At 38.2% G+C, this 19,238-nt stretch overlaps 2 long non-coding RNA genes across 8 annotated transcripts in view; one reads left to right on the top strand and one right to left on the bottom strand.

Moving 5' to 3' along the window:
* The window catches only part of LOC143174428 (uncharacterized), a 38,349-nt gene extending 25,268 nt beyond the window's left edge, over window positions 1-13,081 (bottom strand). For 3 of the 7 annotated variants that reach the window (XR_012998374.1, XR_012998373.1, XR_012998377.1), the window contains exons 1-2: window positions 12,989-13,081; window positions 12,540-12,625 (exon numbers count right to left, since the gene is read on the bottom strand). This is a non-coding gene — a long non-coding RNA (uncharacterized LOC143174428). Of the gene's footprint in view, window positions 1-2,068; window positions 2,111-10,292; window positions 10,733-12,539; window positions 12,626-12,988 lie in introns of those variants that run through there. The other 4 variants (XR_012998376.1, XR_012998375.1, XR_012998372.1 and 1 more) reach the window with 4 other exon arrangements.
* Window positions 13,082-16,307: 3,226 nt separating this feature from the next.
* Window positions 16,308-19,078, top strand: LOC143174434 (uncharacterized). Its single transcript, XR_012998397.1, has 4 exons — window positions 16,308-16,413; window positions 16,481-16,600; window positions 16,757-16,864; window positions 18,941-19,078. It is a non-coding gene; the product is annotated as an uncharacterized LOC143174434 (long non-coding RNA).
* Window positions 19,079-19,238: the final 160 nt, after the last annotated feature.

The following is a 19,238-nucleotide window of genomic DNA, read 5'->3' as shown; positions in this document are numbered from 1 at the left end:
ACACCGTGTGTTCAAGGGGGGCGGCATGTTGGAGTTTCATACAGACAAAGTATAGTAGAACAAAAGATTGTGGCAGTCGACGCGGACAGCCACGAGCCTAGCGCAGCAGCACGGACCGTGGAGAGAGTCGGTCGTCTGTTCGATCGTCAGTTGTCTCCAGCGTGGATCCCAAAAAGTGTATAAAAGGACGGATCCACGCTGGACGACACTAGAGTTGTGTAAACCTATAAGCACAGCATTACGGCCCCATTCCGTGTAAAATTGAGTGGTCCTTCGACAATAAATTTAGACGGCACGAAGTGCAATAATTAGGGTCTAGTTCGTACCCTGACACTCTACGTAACGTGAATTTTCATAGAACCGTTTTTTGGTGTGATTCGACGATCACCTTAAATTGGCTAAAATCAGCACCTCACACTTTGAAAACCTTCGTCTCTCATCGGGTAGCAGACATACAAGCATCGACTGCACATCATGAGTGGCGTTACGTGACATCAGAAGACAACCCGGCCGATTTACTCTCGCGCGGAATGCGTACAAGAGATTGCATTCACAGCGATCTGTGGCATCGCGGTCCTGCGTGGCTAACTTATCAAGAAACCTACTGGCCAAATTTGCCACTTGAATCCGCTGAGATACCCGAATTGCGACCTATTATCGCGTTACCCACCACCATAAACGTCGATTTCCTTGAAAGGTTCTCCTCCTTCCATCGTCTCAAACGCGTAGTAGCCTACATACTCCGCTTCATACGAAACTGTCAAAGGGGAGGAACGTCCCACGAACATCTGACTACCACCGAATTACATAACGCGGAGTTACGAATCATCAAACTCGTGCAACAGCAGTCATATAGTGGAGAAATACGCGAATTCAACTCCACCAGTCATATAAACGATCTAGCTTCATTGACCCTATTTTTGGACAAGCAGGGAATTTTACGAGTCGGTGGTCGCCTATCACACGCAAGTCTTCCGTACCGCGAGAAACATCCGATACTACTACACAAAACTAATTACGTAACGAAATTGATTGTACGGGATGAACATATTAGGAACTGTCATTCGGGCACGCAAGCAACCTTGAGTGCCGTGCGAAAAACATTTTGGATACCTCAGGGTCGGAGATTGGTGCGTCACGTAATATACAATTGCGTCACCTGTCGCCGGGCGAAACCGGCAATCATTCAGTATCCGATGGGTGATCTCCCCTCCACTCGCGTCACACAAGCACGGCCATTTTCACAATGCGGGGTTGATTTTTGTGGACCAATGTTTATAAAGGAAAAAATCCAACGCAATCGTGGAAGGATTAAGGTCTACCTGGCCATCTTTGTTTGTTTCGCGACGCGAGCAGTTCACATAGAAATCGTGTCGAATCTCACAACGGATGCATTCCTAGCCGCTTTACGACGGTTCTTCTCGAGGCGCGGTATGTCACGAGACCTTTATTCAGACAACGCGACGAACTTCGTGGGTGCGAACCGCGAACTAAAAGAGGTGTATACATTTTTAACAAGTCCAGTCAACAATACGACAATAAAAGAATCACTCGCCGATCAACACATCAATTGGCATCTCATTCCGCCGAAATCACCACATTTTGGGGGTATATGGGAAGCGGCAGTAAAGTCCGCAAAACACCATCTGACACGAGTAATCGGGGACACTTTGCTATCCTTCGAAGGCCTTCTCACCCTCATTAATCAAATAGAAGCAATATTGGACTCCCGCCCGCTGACTCCGATCTCATCCGATCCAAACGATCTAACAGCAATCACTCCAGGTCATTTCCTAATTGGCGAGTTTTTGATGAGCGTGCCTGACCACGATGTGACCGACTTGCCTGACGGCCGACTTTCGTCATGACAACACCTTCAAAAAATGCGCCAACACTTTTGGAAGCGTTGGCGATCTGAATATTTACAGGAGCTCATCACCCGCAAAAAATGGCATTCCGGCAAGGTCCAGCATCTGCCAGTGGGAACCATGGTTGTGGTTCAAGAAGACGGCACACCGCCAATGCAGTGGCCGTTAGGACGAGTCACAGCAATTCATCCTGGCGCAGACGGGATCATTCGTGTGGTGACAGTGCGAACCAGCCGAGGAGACTATAAGCGATCAATGAAACGTATCGCTCCACTTGTTGCGTCGCTAAATCTCTTTAGGAGGGTTATTGACGACACCTTCTGCGAGGCACATTGGAGCCCTGAGTATTTTTTACCATAGCAGAAATAAAAGCCCAAAGAACCATTACTTCAATAATTTAATCGTATTTGCTTCGGCACGTTTTGCCAGTTTGTAGATTTACCGTAACTTTAACTTACATCTGTTTGCCAGAAGTCGAGGCGATCCTTGGTTTTATTACTCGCTATGGTCAGTGTCAAGAACGTTCAAGACCCTTGCGTGGGTCACCCGGGGGCTGCAATCGGCAACCCCCTCCAGGATCACCGGTTGATTCCCACTCAGACAAATTTGTACACCCCTACCAAAAAAGGTTTATAAAAACCCACGCAAGGTACAGAGAGGAGAGACACAAGAAAAATTTTGAATTAGACACGAGACGGAACATAGACGTCGTTGTATACTCTCGCCGCTGACGATTATTATTGAACTAACCAAAAATAAACACTAAAGTATTTTTCACTGAAGTAATTAGATACAGTCCACTTTCCAAACAGTTCGCACAAAGTTAAGTCGGCGTGCGACGTACGGGTTTCACTATAAGATTTTCGAATAGAAAACGCGTACACAACACCACTACCAATAGAACCCTAAAGGACTACTGACCACGATCTATAGTTCTAAGCGTAATCATAAGTACAATTCGAAGTTTCTCTCCAATATAAATTATCAAATTATTTAAGTTCATAACTTCGCATGTTTTATATTCTCAGACCTATTTAGGATATATATCTTTTCTTTTCTAGCCTAAGTAACGTAAATAATTTCTATCCAAACATATATACACAGCGGACTTATTGGGTATCATATACTTATCATGCGTATCATAAAATTATTGAACAAGCCGTTCAAGAGGAGCGGTATGTTGACGCTCGGTGTCCCAAACTGAAACACTGTTACGTCAACGTTCCTCTAAATCTTCCAAGGGATCGTAGCTCAAATAACTTTATGAAGCCATCGACTATTACCTTCAACAACCACCCTCAGCTGTTCGAGGATTAGCATTTTTACATTTCAGATATTTACTCTTTGCATGTTTTATTAGGGTTAAGGAGCTTCATACAGTTTTTTACCTGCTACGGTCGAGGCACGCGGAATGTCCATGACGTCACGCGAAGGTACTCTCGATACCTGCAGGTGACCGATGGACTTGGAGGCGGTCAACTTTCCGGTGACTGTCACCAACCAGAGGAAACGGCCTCCTCCCTGTCCAAAACGTAGAACTCTAGGAAACAACCAATCCGCGAGCCTCATCCCCCGACGCTACCCTTACAGCCACCTATTTAAGGGTAGATCTTAACACATATCAGCGAATTTCTAACCAAGAGTTCCACGGAGTCTCTAACGAAGAGCTCTACCACAACACATATCGACGGAATTTCTTATCAAGAATTCCACAACTTAACATATCGACATCGATCCAGTTACAACTCAACGAAAATCTCATTATTTATCATATTTCATTCAGGCTCAGCATCACTAATCTGAAACTGAGCCAGAGCATCGCCGTAACGAACTGCGAAGCTCAACATAGATGCTGCTGAAAATATGCATTTTGAAGAAAAAAATGTAATTTTCATGCATGACCGAGACTCCAAGCACACTGCTAAAAGTGTAAAAAATTGGCTCAGTACTAAAACATTTTCTGTTCTGGATTGGCCTGCACAGAGTCCCGACCTCAACGCCATAGAGAATCTATGGAGTTTACTAAAAAGGCGTATTCGGGATTCATATGATTGCCAACCAACTTCAATCACAGATATGTATGATAGAATTTAAAAACAGTGGGAACAAATATCTCCGGATTATTGCAAAAAATTAGCAGAAAGTATGCCACAGCGAATTAGTGCAGTTTTACAAGCAAAAGGGCTGTGGATGAAATATTAAAAACAAATAATATATTAAATATTTCCAAGTATTGGACGTGGTGCAAAACCGAGTCAATCTATTTTTCTTATTATTGTTAAACGAGGAGACATTAGTTATTAAAAAAAATTTCTTGAGTTACCACTAACTATGATAAAAATCATTATAATGTTGATTTTTTGTTATTCTTATATATTCCTAGCAATAAACAATGATTTACACAAAGCTAGTGGTTATTGGTTCAGTTATACTCCTTACTGTATATTAATTTTATCTTAATCTCCATTAAAGATATATCAGTTTACACTTCCTATGAAAGAGCATAAACTGCTAAGAAACCTATGCACGAACCAATACTATGCTTCTATCAATTGGAGATAACGAAATCTAGTATAAACAAAGACTGTCGGCTCTCACTCGCCATGCAAAACGCCGTAGCGAGTGAGTCGCCTCTCGAGCGCGAAGGGATCGACAAGCTTGGAGATACTTTGTAGAATTCAAAATAATATTTTACAAATTGCGTTTAAGTGTAATTAGGCATTTTCGCTTCTAAAAATATTTTTAAAATAAAACTCTAAAGTGGCAAAAAGAAAGTTACCGAAAGAAGTGTACCGTGAAATTGAAAGTAGTGATAACGAGTTTTATTTTGACTCTTTAAACACTGACTTTGATATAGAACGTGATAACGTTAATAGTGATTCTGACAGTGACATAGTTCCACTGAAGCGACAAGTGAGGCAATTAGAAATGTCCGATGAAGTAGAAGAAAATGATAAAAATGAGAATAATGGTTGTTAAGGCCACTTATAGCCTTCCCGTTTCGTTCGGGCCCTTAAACCACCGTAGCTTTAGATTTGTATACACTTTTTATCTTTCTTTAAGACTTATTTGTACATTTCGCAGATTTCGTTAACAATAAGAGCCTTCGTCCCGTCGCGACTTGCAATCGTTCTTACGGTATTACGAGAAGGGACCGTGACAGCCATAAATCCCTGAACCCATAAGGCCTGCGATTCTTACTGCAGATTTTCCTTGTCTATTGTTCACATTTGGCGTCCAGTCACCAGCATTTTTAACTCTCTAGTCCGTCTGTTTTGGCATGTGTTATTAAGGCCAAAGCGTTTCTTGCTTTTTATCTGCCACGGTCGACGATTGCAAACGGGACGAATTAGTTATTAACATTAGCAACTAGGAAGATCCAAGAAGGGAGGGGACTGTGTCTCCCTTCCATAACCCTCAAGATGTAAAAAGGCCAACCAGAACGTCTTCACCCCTGCGAAGACGACATTGCCGAGGTATCGTCGAAGACGATTCTGGGAGGTGCAGTCAGTACGAAACACACAGTACGAAACACACAGTACGAAACACACAGTACGAAACACACAAGTACGAAGCACAGAGTACCAATACGGAGTACGGAGTAGGAAGTACGGATTAAGAAGTAGAAAGTAGGAATTTCGAGCAACCATATAGTACAAGATTATAACACATCAAGTCACCACAAGAATCTAGTCCACTTCACCTCATACTCATTTTCTAAGTTTTGTTTCCGATCATATCGGGTGGTCCTTCGAGACGTATAAGTTTTACAAGTCGGCACACCACGTGCAAACGTCTACAAAGCACGATCACCATTACGGTAACCGCGAGTACCTAACAATGGTATAAATGAATTTACTACTTGGAGAGATGTTACATACAAAGACCAGCCTCAATCAAAAACTGATTTTTCGACGGGATCTAAGATTGTTCGAACAAATGTAAATGTTCATTGCACGGAACCTACAGATTTTTTCAGACTCTTTTTCACATATTCACTGCTTAAAACAATTGTACTAGAAAAAAATAATTATGCCAAAAATAAAATAGAACAGCAGAGCTTATCTGAACAATCAACTCGGAATAACTGGGTCGATGTGACGAAAGAAGAGTTAACAGCTTTTTTGGGCATAATCCTTAATATGGGTACTACATCGGTTCCTAATATGAAATGTTATTGGACTAAGGAGCATGTTGGAAACATACCATGTTTTAGAGATATATTTCGAAGGGAAAGATTTCTTCAAATATTTTGGATATTAAATTTGAATGGAAATGCTTCCAGAAATCCAAATATAACAACGAGAGTCCAAAAAGTGAGCAGTTTCATTAATTATATTGATAATAAATTCCAAGAGCATTTTACACCGGATAGAGAAATATAAATCAATGAATCCAGTGTTAAATTTAAGGACAAAATTAGTCTTATAACTTACAATCCCAATAAACCTACCAAATGGGGAATTCGTATTTATGTATTGTCAGATGTACGTACAGGATACATACAGGGTAAGGCACTTAACACCGACCACCTGAATAACTTGGCTGTTATTGGTGATAGGAAAAAATGCATCAAGCCAAAATTATTTGGTATCGAGGGGCTGATCATCCGATGTTACTAGTTTTTTAATACCTGGAGGCGTCAAGGAAATATGAAGGTCATCTCTGTTTTTTTAAATGGAACTGTATATTTTGTAGCGTGTGGCACGCAGATATAGGGGGGGGGGGGGGAAACTGGTAATGAGAGTGCATCGGAAAAGTGAGGCAGAATGATTTGGAAAGGCGACGAGAGCGTAGCGATGTGGCGGGTTGGAGTGCCAGTGAACCCATAGCGTAGAATAGTTTTAGTTTTAGCATTAATAAAGTACATTTACACGTAACCTTGTTTTTACAAACCTTCCAATCCCGCAATTTTTTTACTTGCATTCTGATAGAGTATTTCAGGACGAATACAATGACCTATTGGAAAGGTCATTCGTGGTCTTCTGGGTTAAGCCAATTATGATGGAAAATAATTTACTTTGAGGAAATGGTCAAGCACCGTTGATTTATTTATCTAACAGTAATACATGACTAATACAAGGGTTCAAAATGGTGACCTTAAACATTGATGCATATTCTGAAGCGTTGCTTGACGGATAATACGGCATGTTGAATTTCAGTTGGGTTTATCGCGGCACAAGCTCTTTTTACACGCTTTTCCATATTTTCTTTGGTTGTATATGTAGTATCGTAGTTTTAAGATAATGGGACAGTGAGTGTTCTAAGGGCCATAAAAGAGAAAGGGACTCATGGAGACCAGGCCCAAGGGTTGGTGGGATTTTTTCGACCGATGCGTAAGCGAGGATGGTGAGTGCGTGGTGGTAAGAGTGGTGTGCGTTTGAGAATTTGTTGGAAGTGTGAGTAAGAAGAATGCTTGTGGGGGAGAGAATGGTTTTTAAGTGCGGATGGTGAGAGATTTCGAGAGAGTTGCGTTGACTTAAGAAGAGAAAAGACCTGTACACTGCAAGCTATATTGTTTCTGTTTATTTGTATTTTATTCAATTATCTATTCCTGTGTTTTTTTTAAATAAAACATATTGAAAATACCATTAATACCACACCATTGTCCTCAGATAAGAAGGAAAGGCTTAATGGTAAACTACATATATTGCGGCACTGTGAAGATGTAAAGAGTAAAAATTGTTCTGTATGTTCAAACAGAAAAATGAAGGGCGGAAAATGCCAAACTAATTATTTTTGTGACACATGTCCTTGAAAACCAGGGCTTCATATTGGAGACAGCTTTGAAAGATACCACACGATGGAAAATTATAAAATATAATTTTTACATAAAAACATTACATTACAACATACTATTGTGCAAACATACATTTAAAGTTTAAAAAAGAATTAATAAATTTTGTTTTTTGTTCATAATCTTGCATATTATGTATTACTGTACGTTCAACGAAAATTAATTCCGACCAGCATGACATCAAATTATTTAAAACAGAATGATCGTGAAAAACTTTCTCATAACTATTATGAAAATTTAAAAAACAATTAAACATTATATATACATATAAGAAGTGACCGAGGTCCAAGTCTATACAGCGCGTAGTCACAGCCCTGCATGGCTGTGGCCGGCGAGCGATAGCTGAAAGAAAAACTGGTATCACACTTCCCGCGGGGGGGTTCCTCTTTAGAAATGTCTGCAGAATTCAATGGTGCACAGCAAATTAGTGCTAGCCAACCCACTTTTCGTAGAAATGTAACAGAAGTGTATACAAAGTACGCGCATCTACCCTTTTTTTAACTCTGATCATTATTTATAAGCATTTAATGATATGCAAAATTCAAAATTTGTATAGCTACATATTCGGGCAAATCTTCTCTATTTTCTACGATAAATTTTAACTGTCTATCGTTTTTAGTTTTCACGTAACAGTTGGTTCTCTGAAAAATTCGACCGTTTTTACAAAAGCCCAGTTCTTTCGAAAACTGGACGTGACCCAGCAATTTGGTTTTTGGATTCGTATTTAAGGTAAGGAACTCTATAAGAATCACCTAGTGGTTATTGCAAAAAGCAACATAGACTAAAATTTGTTCCACAGTGTAATCGTTGTCTTTTTTATACTTTTAAAATGTTTTAAAAATATTTTAAAGTAATTACCACTTATCGTCTATTAATTGAAAAAATATATTATAAAGGACCTGTATCTTGAGGAACGCAAACCTGCGGTAAAAAAATCTCCAGCGGTTTCGCAGTCGGATAACTTAAACGCTTCGCCAAACATATCGTTAAAATTAACGATGAAAGTTTTATAGATAACTCATATTCGTCATCTGAAATGTATCTAATAATTAGTTTTTCATTTTTTTTAACGATGACGCAGGAGGCCAAAGAATCCGAAAAAATTTGAGAATGTCTGTCTTTCCAATATGTCCACTACTGTAAAACTTAAGAAATTTTCGCTCGAATGCTTCATTGCGAAACCTACATTTTGCTATTCTTTGAGTGATTTTTCATTTTTCATGCTAAAAATTTGGAACGGAAAAGTCTTAAAAAATTCTCAGCCGCGTGCTGCTATGTCAAAAATGTCTCCGAATTTTTTCACAATTTTTACGAATAAGCAGAAAGGTCCCATCAGGATTAGGATGGGCGATATTAGTATAAAGGCCAGGAGAAAAATCAAGTACCTGAGAGTTGACCTTGATGAGAGGAAGACCTTTGCGAGCCATCTGAATAAGGTGTCTTTGAGGGCCTCCAAGACGGTGGGCACCCTCATGTGAATAATGTTCAACGTTGGGGGGGGGGGGGGGGGGGCAGCTATGAGGTTAGGAGGTACTATTATCACGTTGTGGAATCCATCCCCCTCCTTTATGCTGTCCCGGCCTGGGCAGAGGCGGTTAATTTCCAATCCTCCAAAAAAGTGCTCAAGAGGATTCAAAGCACTTATCCGAGTTGCAAGGGCGTACCGTACTGCGTCTTTCGATGCTCTTGCGATCATCGCTGGTATCGACCCCCCCCCCCCCCCGCACCTGCTGGTAGAGGAGAGGGAAAAAATCTTTAAAGACCTGGAGGAGTATAATAAGAGCTGCAACGTGACGATAAGATATAGAAGTAGGTACCGCGAAGAACAGGAGCAGCTAACGAAGAACCAAACGAAAATCAACGCGAGGAAGACCCGCAGGTAGGAGACGCTGAGAAAGTGGCAGGAGGAGTGGGCATTTTGCGAACACTCTACGTGGACGAGAACCCTTATTCCCGACACCGGGAAATGGCTTGAATGAGGCCCTAAGTTCGTGGATTACAGGACCACGCAAGTGCTGGTTGGCCACGGAAGTTTCGGGGCCTACTTCCACAGGGGTTCGAGAGACGCCACCGTGTGCTTTCTGCAGAGCTACAATCGAGGATTGTAAACTCGAAGTGAATTCGAGCAGAAGTGGGGGAAGATAAATAAACAAACCCTCACCTACAAATTACGAGAATCTTCGCCCATGAGAGAAGACTTTAAAAGGTTGGTGAACAACGTCATCAAGATCAAAGAGGAAAGCGAAAATAGGTGGCAGAGGGAAAGGAGGATCGACCCTCTTCTGGCTCGAATGACCTCTCCGGGAAGAGCACCTACGTCTCATCAATAACAAATTTTTAGTTCATAGCCTTATACCAGGGGGCCTTAAGTAAAGCCTTGTGTTATTTCAAGGTCCCCTCGGTGGCTCCAACTGAAGGCTGGCGGGCAGGGGTTTAGTATGTAGTGTCGGTCTAACACCATAGTCGACGAGTCCCATACTCCCCCAGGCATTGCACTTCTTCAGCCTGGGGGGTACGTAAACGCATTCCCCTGTACCCGCGAGAGAGAATAAAAAAAAATAGGGACAATAGGACAAGAACTGATAATTCGAATTGTGGGAGTAGGGTGAGAAATGACTGACTTGTTCAACGATAACACTTATTTATTATTCAACACTTACAAGATATGCGGAAAGCATTTCGTCTGATCTAGCGCCAGAATGAATGAACGTGAAGTGACTAGCTGTCACGGCGGCTTCCATGAAACGTCGCTTCACCCTCACATCTTTATCCGCAGACAAAGATATGGGGTACATGGAAATCCCCATGATTCCGTTCCGAAAAGAAGGTTTTCCCCCACGTGCGGAGCTAGCTGGTTTATTTGTTTCATCGCCCGTTTTAGGGCTCAGCAATTTAACGCACCCGCACGGGTCTGCGACACTGATGTTTGCTTACCCGTGCTACTTGGGCTAGAGCATCCGCACGGCAGGAAAACCTTTCCTGTGTCCAGTTATGCCGCCACACGAATTTACCATAAAACTACCCTTCTGGTTAAGATAAAGGGTTGAAAATTGGTGTACAATGCTTTCTGTGGGTAAATTATACAATGAAACTTTCTCGAAATATCTGTTTAAGGAAACTTTTGTCCCCCTTATCCTGCTATATCCTTTATTTGAATAAATGTTATTTTTTTATATTTTATGTGTAATAACACAATATTTGTGATCTAATTAAATAACTACTCTTATTAATATTTTTTCGTACACACCCAGTCACTTCTGCATTTTTGGTATATATCCACAAAATTTGTTTAGCACTATAATGATTAAACACGAAAACATATTGTAGAATAAGATGATCCACATGAAAGAGAAAGTGAGCACCAACCATTGAATTAAAAAATGAAAGAATTCTATCAAGATTTAACGCGAGCAATGGTTGCCATTAATATACCGTGAATTACGTTAAATAACTAACATAGAAAAATTTTCAATCAAAATATATGGATCATTCAATTCCATTACTAAATGTTAGGCCAAGCATTATATATGGATTTCTATAGGCAAAACAACCAATACAACAGGGTAATATATTGCAAATTTAATAGAAGGGGAACTTTGTGAAAATGAAACAACAAGACGGCACATATTATATATGTGTTCCAAAACAATAGAAGAAATCAATTATGCAACTGTATCTCGCTTTGTAAATTCAGTCCCAAAAATTTGTTACCAGATGGTGGTGAAAAGAAAAGTTCTTCTATTTACATTTACAGCGCCATATATGGTCAAAGCAAGGAAGAAATTGAAATTACTGTATGCAAACATAATACGTTATGTGTATAGTGCACGGTCAGCATAGGATAATTGAAAAAATACAACTTTGTTCTTCATGGTTAGTAAACTCATATCATCCGTGAAGAAATGTTAATATATAATTGAAAATTTTAATGAAAAACATGCTACAATAAAAATTGCAAAAACTGTGCTATAACAAGAAAAACTAGCATACGATTTAATGTTTATGAAAATTTATTTTAGCCTTTTACTAACCATATTGAAGAAATGAAAAGCAATAGGTTTATTGATAACCAATTCAATAGAAATATATATAAATTGCATTAATTGTTTAAGTAACATATCTGCTCATTGCATAGGAAACATCAAAAAGAAAATAAAGGTTACTCCAAATAAAAATACAGGATTATCCACATTAACAATTTGAGTGCTAAACAAATTTTGTGGATATATACCACAAAGGTGAAAGTGATTGGATATGTATGAAAAAGAATTAATAACAGTAGTGTTGGTAATGAAGATCGAACAATTACCCACTCTGCTAAACAAAAGACATTCGCGCGTGTTCTCTCAGCTTGTGTGCGTACGCGATGCATCCCGGTGCGCGGTATCCAATAAGATATAAGTTGAATATTGTAGTATGTTTATTCTCTAATAAACCATTATCACTAATCCGGTAGTGTTACTAAATAGTGCACCACCCATAGTTATTTTACGGACTAATAACCCAACAAGTAGTTATCTAAATAAATCACAAATATTGTGTTATTACAGAAAGACATAAAAAAAATAACATTTATTCAAATAAATACTGACAAACAGAAGCGCTATCACACTTCTCATAATTTTGACAGAACACAAGAAGAGCACTATAGCGTTCTTCAGCACTCAAATGGTTAATAAAAGTCTGAAAAATTTAGTCTACTGAATTCATTAAATAGCCAATATTTTACATGTGTATATGTATATATTATAATATATATTATATATATTATAATAAAGATTAATACTAATATATCAGTGATATAGTATCACAATAATTGCAAAATATATTGTTAATATCTAACACCCCAATTATTTCGTGTATATTTTACTTACATATTTATCATGCATAAACATCAGAAGTCTAGTAATCACCTCCTCGTGAATTACACACGCTCTAAAAAACAATACTGATAATTGTACTGCATACCCAGCACGAACGTATAAAACACACAAATAATAAATTCAAATTAGTACAAAAGTAAAACATCAAAAACGCATGAATTAATACTAAATAAGATAGCAGCAACTGGATAAAAGAAAAAGAAGTCGCAAGAAGGATACTGAATAAGCACATATAGGGAATTTAGAGAATATGGAAAATGTCAGAAAACGAGGTACACGTGGTAACATAACCCAACAAAATAATGAAATGCAGAATACAGAATAAATAATATAAGAAATACCTCCCCACACATGATAAATATTATCACCTTTTATATAAAATATATAATAATAATGTATATACACGTATTTATTACATATAATAAACAATTTTTACTTACCGACAAAATGTCACTTGTAATTGTAAATTGTAAATTGTCCTTAGATACAGCATAACCGTAAGTACCAAGCGTACCCATTGCTACCAACGTGGGAATTAAAAATGCCATAGGTATAAAATAACGGCCACAAGTTATTAGATACAGAAGTGCATATGGATATACAGTCACGTAAAATAAATAACAATAATAAAGACATTAATATATTTAATAGATATTTGTACACGTAATATGACATTACAACATGTAGAACATTTTACCCCAGACCATCAGGGATATAGAACATCAATTCGATTCAATTCGCAGAGGCACTCGTAAATTGATGAAGCCTGCATAGTAGTAACACGAGGTAACAAAAAGAACAATATAAATCATAAACACAATAAAAGGATTTAGTACACAACAAATAAATAGACAAGAATAAATTATAAGTCAATCCAGTATAATATGATACTAAATATAACACTAATCCCGACCTATTCACATAAACGCTAGAAGGAGTGAGATTCACAGAATCAGAGATTGAACATAGATGAATAAATAATGCAACACAGCACATGGAGTAACCAGTAACAAATAAATAAATAAATAAATAAATAAAAATGAAATATAAACTCACTCGAATTAAAGGCTGTCGTTGGTTGTCATTGGCATTCAGTCAGTCATGATGTGGTGAGTAGGGGTTTCGGAAGGTGGGGTTTCTGTGAAAAATGTTAAAAAATAGGCCTGCACCGTCAATGATGCTAAAGGTTTTATGTCGACTATATCGTAAGACTTGATCTGAACAGATACTTATTTCAGCCTCGGATTAGAGGGTATTAGGATTTGCCCTATCTGGCTCCAGGTATGAGAATATACTGATCAAGCACTCTGCTAACAGTTGGCCGGGTCCCCAGAGACACGCGGGTCACCTCGGACTAAGTGCACTGTGGAACACGACTTTTGTTTTGTAATAGCCATTAGGTGGTCCTTATAGAGTTCCTTGTCCTAAATACGAATCGAATATTACATATATAGCATATTACTGAATGCTTGTAAACGATCAAACTTTAAGAAAGAGTAGATGCGCGTACTTTGTGTGCACCTCTGTTACATTTCTACGAAAAGTGGGTTGGCTAGCACGAATTTACTATGCAGCATTGGGTTCTGCAGACATTTCTGAAGAGGAAACCCCCCACAGAAAGCGCGCGAACGGTTTTGCATTCGGACAGGTTAAGAAAATCTCCGTCAAGAGCGAGTGGAGAGAGGTTTGGCACCACACGACCATTCCTCGTAGGCCACGGCTGGTCAGGGCCGTGACTACGCTGTATGGACCTGGACCCCGGTCACTTTTTATATGTATATATATAATGTTCAATTATTTTTTAAATTTTCATAATTCCTTATGAGAAAACTTTTCACGATCGTTCTGTTTGAAATAATTTGGTGTTTGATATGTAAATACACATATACAAGTAATGTTATTACGATGATTAACACTGGTTTTGGCGTCTTGAAAATGCAGTAATAAAAGATGATTTTCCAGTATACATAATGGGACTATATTATTTAAATATAGGAGAAACTGGGTTGATACATTTTTCACATTTTAATTTCTGTAATTTTTGTTTGATTTAGTTATTTAACGAGAACCATATTGAACTATACTTTGAATCTTTCTTGTATATACCCTAAATAACACTTTAAAACAATACATAGAAAAAAAAGGTGAAATTGTAAGAAGCGACTCTTGTGCGTAGCGCAGCATCTTTTGTCGGAAGCCGATACAAGGAGCACAGAAATTGGAACGCACGTGCAGGAGCGATTTCCGAAATCGGCGCAGCGTGTTCTTTTAGCGAGGAGCAACAGGACACGTGCGGTTTCGTTCAAGGCGTAGGTGTCAATTTCCGAAAATGTCGCGGCATATAGTTCTTCTAACGGAAGCCGATACACAGCGCTCGAAAAATTGCAAGGGCGCTTAAAAAGGGTGGCGATCTTCAATCGCTACACATTCCGAAGTCGATCGTCAGTCGCGTTCCGTCGAAGACCAGTCCGGTCATTTTAATAAACTAAATAATCATTACGCAGTGTATTTCTGTTCCTGACCTTTCCAAGCTTCCGCTTATTAAATACTTATTTAATGGAGTCAAAGTGTATTAACTTTCCTCGAGGCGGAGTAAGTTGATGCACGTGTAAAATAGCTCGGTATGACTTTCAATAAGTATTTTTACTATACAAAATATGTTGCTATATTACAACGTAAGTAAAATAAATAGAGTAGATATTCGTATAACGCGAATTCCTAAAACTACTGTTTTCATACAATGCAATTCTTCGTATAACATGATGTGTAACAAAATACAAGAATTTATCGCATTTAAAAATGGAGTAAGGTTCAATTGAGCATTAAGATACATTGTTTTCTTCAGTATTAGTATTTTTTTCACTTTCTTAATTCTATTATTTCTCATACGATATAAAAACTAAAAATTGGCATACCAATAATCATTCAAAAAATGTTACTTTATATTATCCTCATTAATTTTGTTATAGAAATTGCTTCTTCAGCAAGCGCTGTTTTCATACTTTAGGTATATAGAATTTTAAGATAATATTCTCAGACAATTAAGATGTGTAGAAGGAAGTGTTGCATATTGTGAATAGTTCATTCTTTCTTGAATATTTATTTATAGAGCGTAACAAACAAAATAGAATTTTCATGTTCTGTATTTTATTTTATATTCATTATAAAACACAGCGAAAATACACATTGACATATTGCCGAGGTACAGACAATGTTTTATTCATTATCTCATCGACGATCTATTACAAAAATAATTCTGATTATATTCAAATACTTGTTTCTTTACTCGGGTAAATAAATAAGTGAAAAATTGTTACGCGAAGAAAAATATGATGAGAATATCAATATTATTTTATTCTAACGTGCTTAGAAATCCATTCTTTACTTTAAAAAGATAAAGAACTGGATAATTTAAAAATTTGGCCTTTGGAAATGTATTTATTAAAATTTGATTTCCTTTGCTTTAAGAAATTCAATCAACCATTAAGCGTAACTTAGATGTGTAAGAAGGCAGGTGTGAACGTGGCGTAATGTAAGAAAGGCAAGTGTGAACGTGGCGTGAAGATGGCCAAGAATGAACGTAGTGTGAAGATGGCAAGTATGAATAGAGTGAAGATGACTGATGACCACAACATGCCGCATTGACGCTCGAGAGCGCCAAGTTCGAAGAGAAAACTGTCAAAAAGCGAAATTGCGAGAAAGGCCTGGAATGTAGGAGAATGTTCAAGAAAGTTCGGTCGAGATCAGATTCCGGTTCAGAAGTGATAAAAAAACGAGCGGCACGTCCGTGGCAGCAGTCAATTATGGAATGCCGAAAGCCGATGTAGCCGCGTCCATTTGAAATAAAAAAAAAATCCTTACCTATGTATGTATAGTTTTTTGCTGTTTTCATACGTACCAGTGGGCTGTAAACATTTACGTGTTATTTACAGAAGTAATTTAGACAAGTCTTGGAAGAAAATTACATCGCATTGATTATTCGAAGTACACGGGTGCAAAACAACGGTAAAGAAGTACAATTGTATATTGAATCTTCTTTCATCGTTTATTTCGTAAGTATGACATCTTCGATATCGCATTGTAAATGAAATTTAAATAATTATCACCTGAAAACGTTCAGTAAATATTGCCCACTTCTGTTTGTATTTTCTTCTATAATAATTCGAAAGGAATTTGATCCTTTGTTTGAAAATTCTTGGTACTTTCAGCGATCTTCCATGTGCTTTAAACGATTATTGAATTTTTTGAAATGTTAGCAAATTGTTTTACGCAAATTGAAATCTGTGAAGCATTTCTTAGAAAGTGTGACAATCGGGGTAAGTAATACATATTTTTAACTGAATTATGCAAAGGTCCACGATTACATTTTAAAGGACAGGTTGTATCTTACAGTTGTACAGCGATTTTTATATATAATGACAAATAGTTCACTAAATCTGTTCGCTCAAAGTAATTGTAATATTAGGCAGTAGGATCCACGCCCTGCCTCCTAGAACCATGAAATTTCATATTTCCAATGCTTTTGGTCTGTATTTAAAAATATCAGATCTATTATAGATGGACAAAGTTAGGAGAGAATTAACGATGTACATATATAGATTCGTATCGCTAGAAATCAAGTGATAGGTACGTACTATGTTTAATTAACCAAACATGTGGGTTTATTTTCTAAAATGAACATAGTTTTTATTTCTGGACATTTCTATATGGAAATCGCTACACATTTGATACAACATGCTCTTTATCGTAACGATTAACACAGTGAAATCGACAACAGTGTACCGTCACAGATCCGGCTCGAAGGACCAACAATGTGTTGCGTAGTAGATCCGGCTCGAGAACCGAAAAATGCGACGTCGCACGTACACGAATACTAACGCGGATTAAATTCCTCGGCTGGGGTTGTAAATCCCAGCTTTAACTTTAGGTCTCGTTAATACTCGCGACGCGTCGATTTACGAATTTCTTCAGAAATCGACTGATTCAATTCTGATCTCCGACTGGTTGAGATCAGATCACTAGTTGCAGTTGTCCCGAACGATGGACTGACTACTGTTTAAATGAATGAATGATATCTCGTTACTCCGAACGATTGAGTATCTGAGATATCGTCACTCCGAACGATTGAGCGACTTATGTGTCCCGAACGATGGACTGAACGTTGAATGAGCGAAAAAATACCTTTTGAGATATGTCACTCCGAACGATTGAATGAAAAAACCTTAGATATCGTCACTCCGAACGATTGAGCGACTTATCTTGTAATGCGTAAAAAACCTTTCGAGTGCGATCCTGTAGGTGTTTTTATACGACACCTACAGGTTTTGTGTCGGGTGCGCTGATTGGGAAATCGAAAATACCCAATCAGCGCATAATTCCAAAAATCGGGGGGCGTCTTGGACGACGCCCCTTGGCCTGCCCTCTTGGTGCAAGAGTGAGGGCAATGACCACGTGCGAGGGATCCTCGAAGATTTGCCGATGCCTTGGAAATTTCCTCCAAGTTGACGCATGGCTGGCGGAACCGTTACGAACGAGGTTCGCGTCGACCCTTCGGAAATTCCCGGTTTATGATATGGTCGGTTGTCTGTACGAACGACGAAAATTCCAGAACTATTGTCTGGAGATGCGCGGATTAACTAAATGATTTTCTCATGGTTTAGGGTGCGATTGCCCCTTGTAACTAAAATAAATAAACTGAGTTCGAAAAAAGCTAATCCCGAAAGTAAATTTGTTGGCACGTCCATATCATAAACGAACCTTCGAGGATTTTCTCCGTTTTGTTCCGCGTCGGACGGAACAAACAGATTGTTCGCGAATGTTCTTTGTTAAAAATGTAAACACGTCGACTAGTAATTCCTTTATTACAGACTCTATATTCACTTTACAAACATGAAAATCTCTTTTTCCAAGCGACCTTATAGAATTCTCGAATACTACATTCAAAATTATATACATACTTCTCCCTTTCGTTTCATTTTTAATTTGATAAGCTGTTGGTTAGACGACTAGAAGTGCTATAAAGACTATTTATTTATAACTATAACGCCTACTATATTCTTTCCCTTCCGTTTTTCTCCTCTTCTTAAGTGATCAGTGTGTTGTAATTCTACACTCAGTTCACGCATATTCAACTTTAATCATCGGTAACACCATGAATCGATTAACAATCATTACGATAACGTAAACATTTATTTTCATTTCTCGTGACATTCTTGGATGTACAAAAGGGTATATTTTATTCGTAGTGTAAAGAAAAAGAAAAAACATCTTTCACTCCGTTGTAGACTAGTCTCAGTTACAATCATGCTTAGTTGAGTAGCGTGCGAGCAACGAGAAATAGATTACAAATTAGGCCTAAGTTAATCGAATTTCGGTTTTTGTCGCACACACAGGGTCCGTCTTTTAATCCGCTCAGACATGTCTTCGATCGTCTTTGGTATGCTAATTCACAAAACAGTGAAAATGAAACTAATACAAGTCTCGATCGGGTAAGTAACTTTCTCGTTCATTTGTTAACCGTTTAAGCGCTGAAGAATTGTTTTGGATATATGCTAAAAATGCGAAGTAAAATGCGTATTTTCTGTGGTTTAGAAAAATATTAGAAATGGCAGTGATTAACTTTAATTGGGTTAGGTATACGTATATCGTACAAAAAGTAGTTTTTCCCAACAGAAATAAATGATAATTTTT

This window comes from Nomia melanderi, chromosome 4 (genome assembly GCF_051020985.1).
Source record: "Nomia melanderi isolate GNS246 chromosome 4, iyNomMela1, whole genome shotgun sequence".
Taxonomy (NCBI): domain Eukaryota; kingdom Metazoa; phylum Arthropoda; class Insecta; order Hymenoptera; family Halictidae; genus Nomia; species Nomia melanderi.
This window is presented reverse-complemented; position numbering and strand designations above follow the sequence as displayed.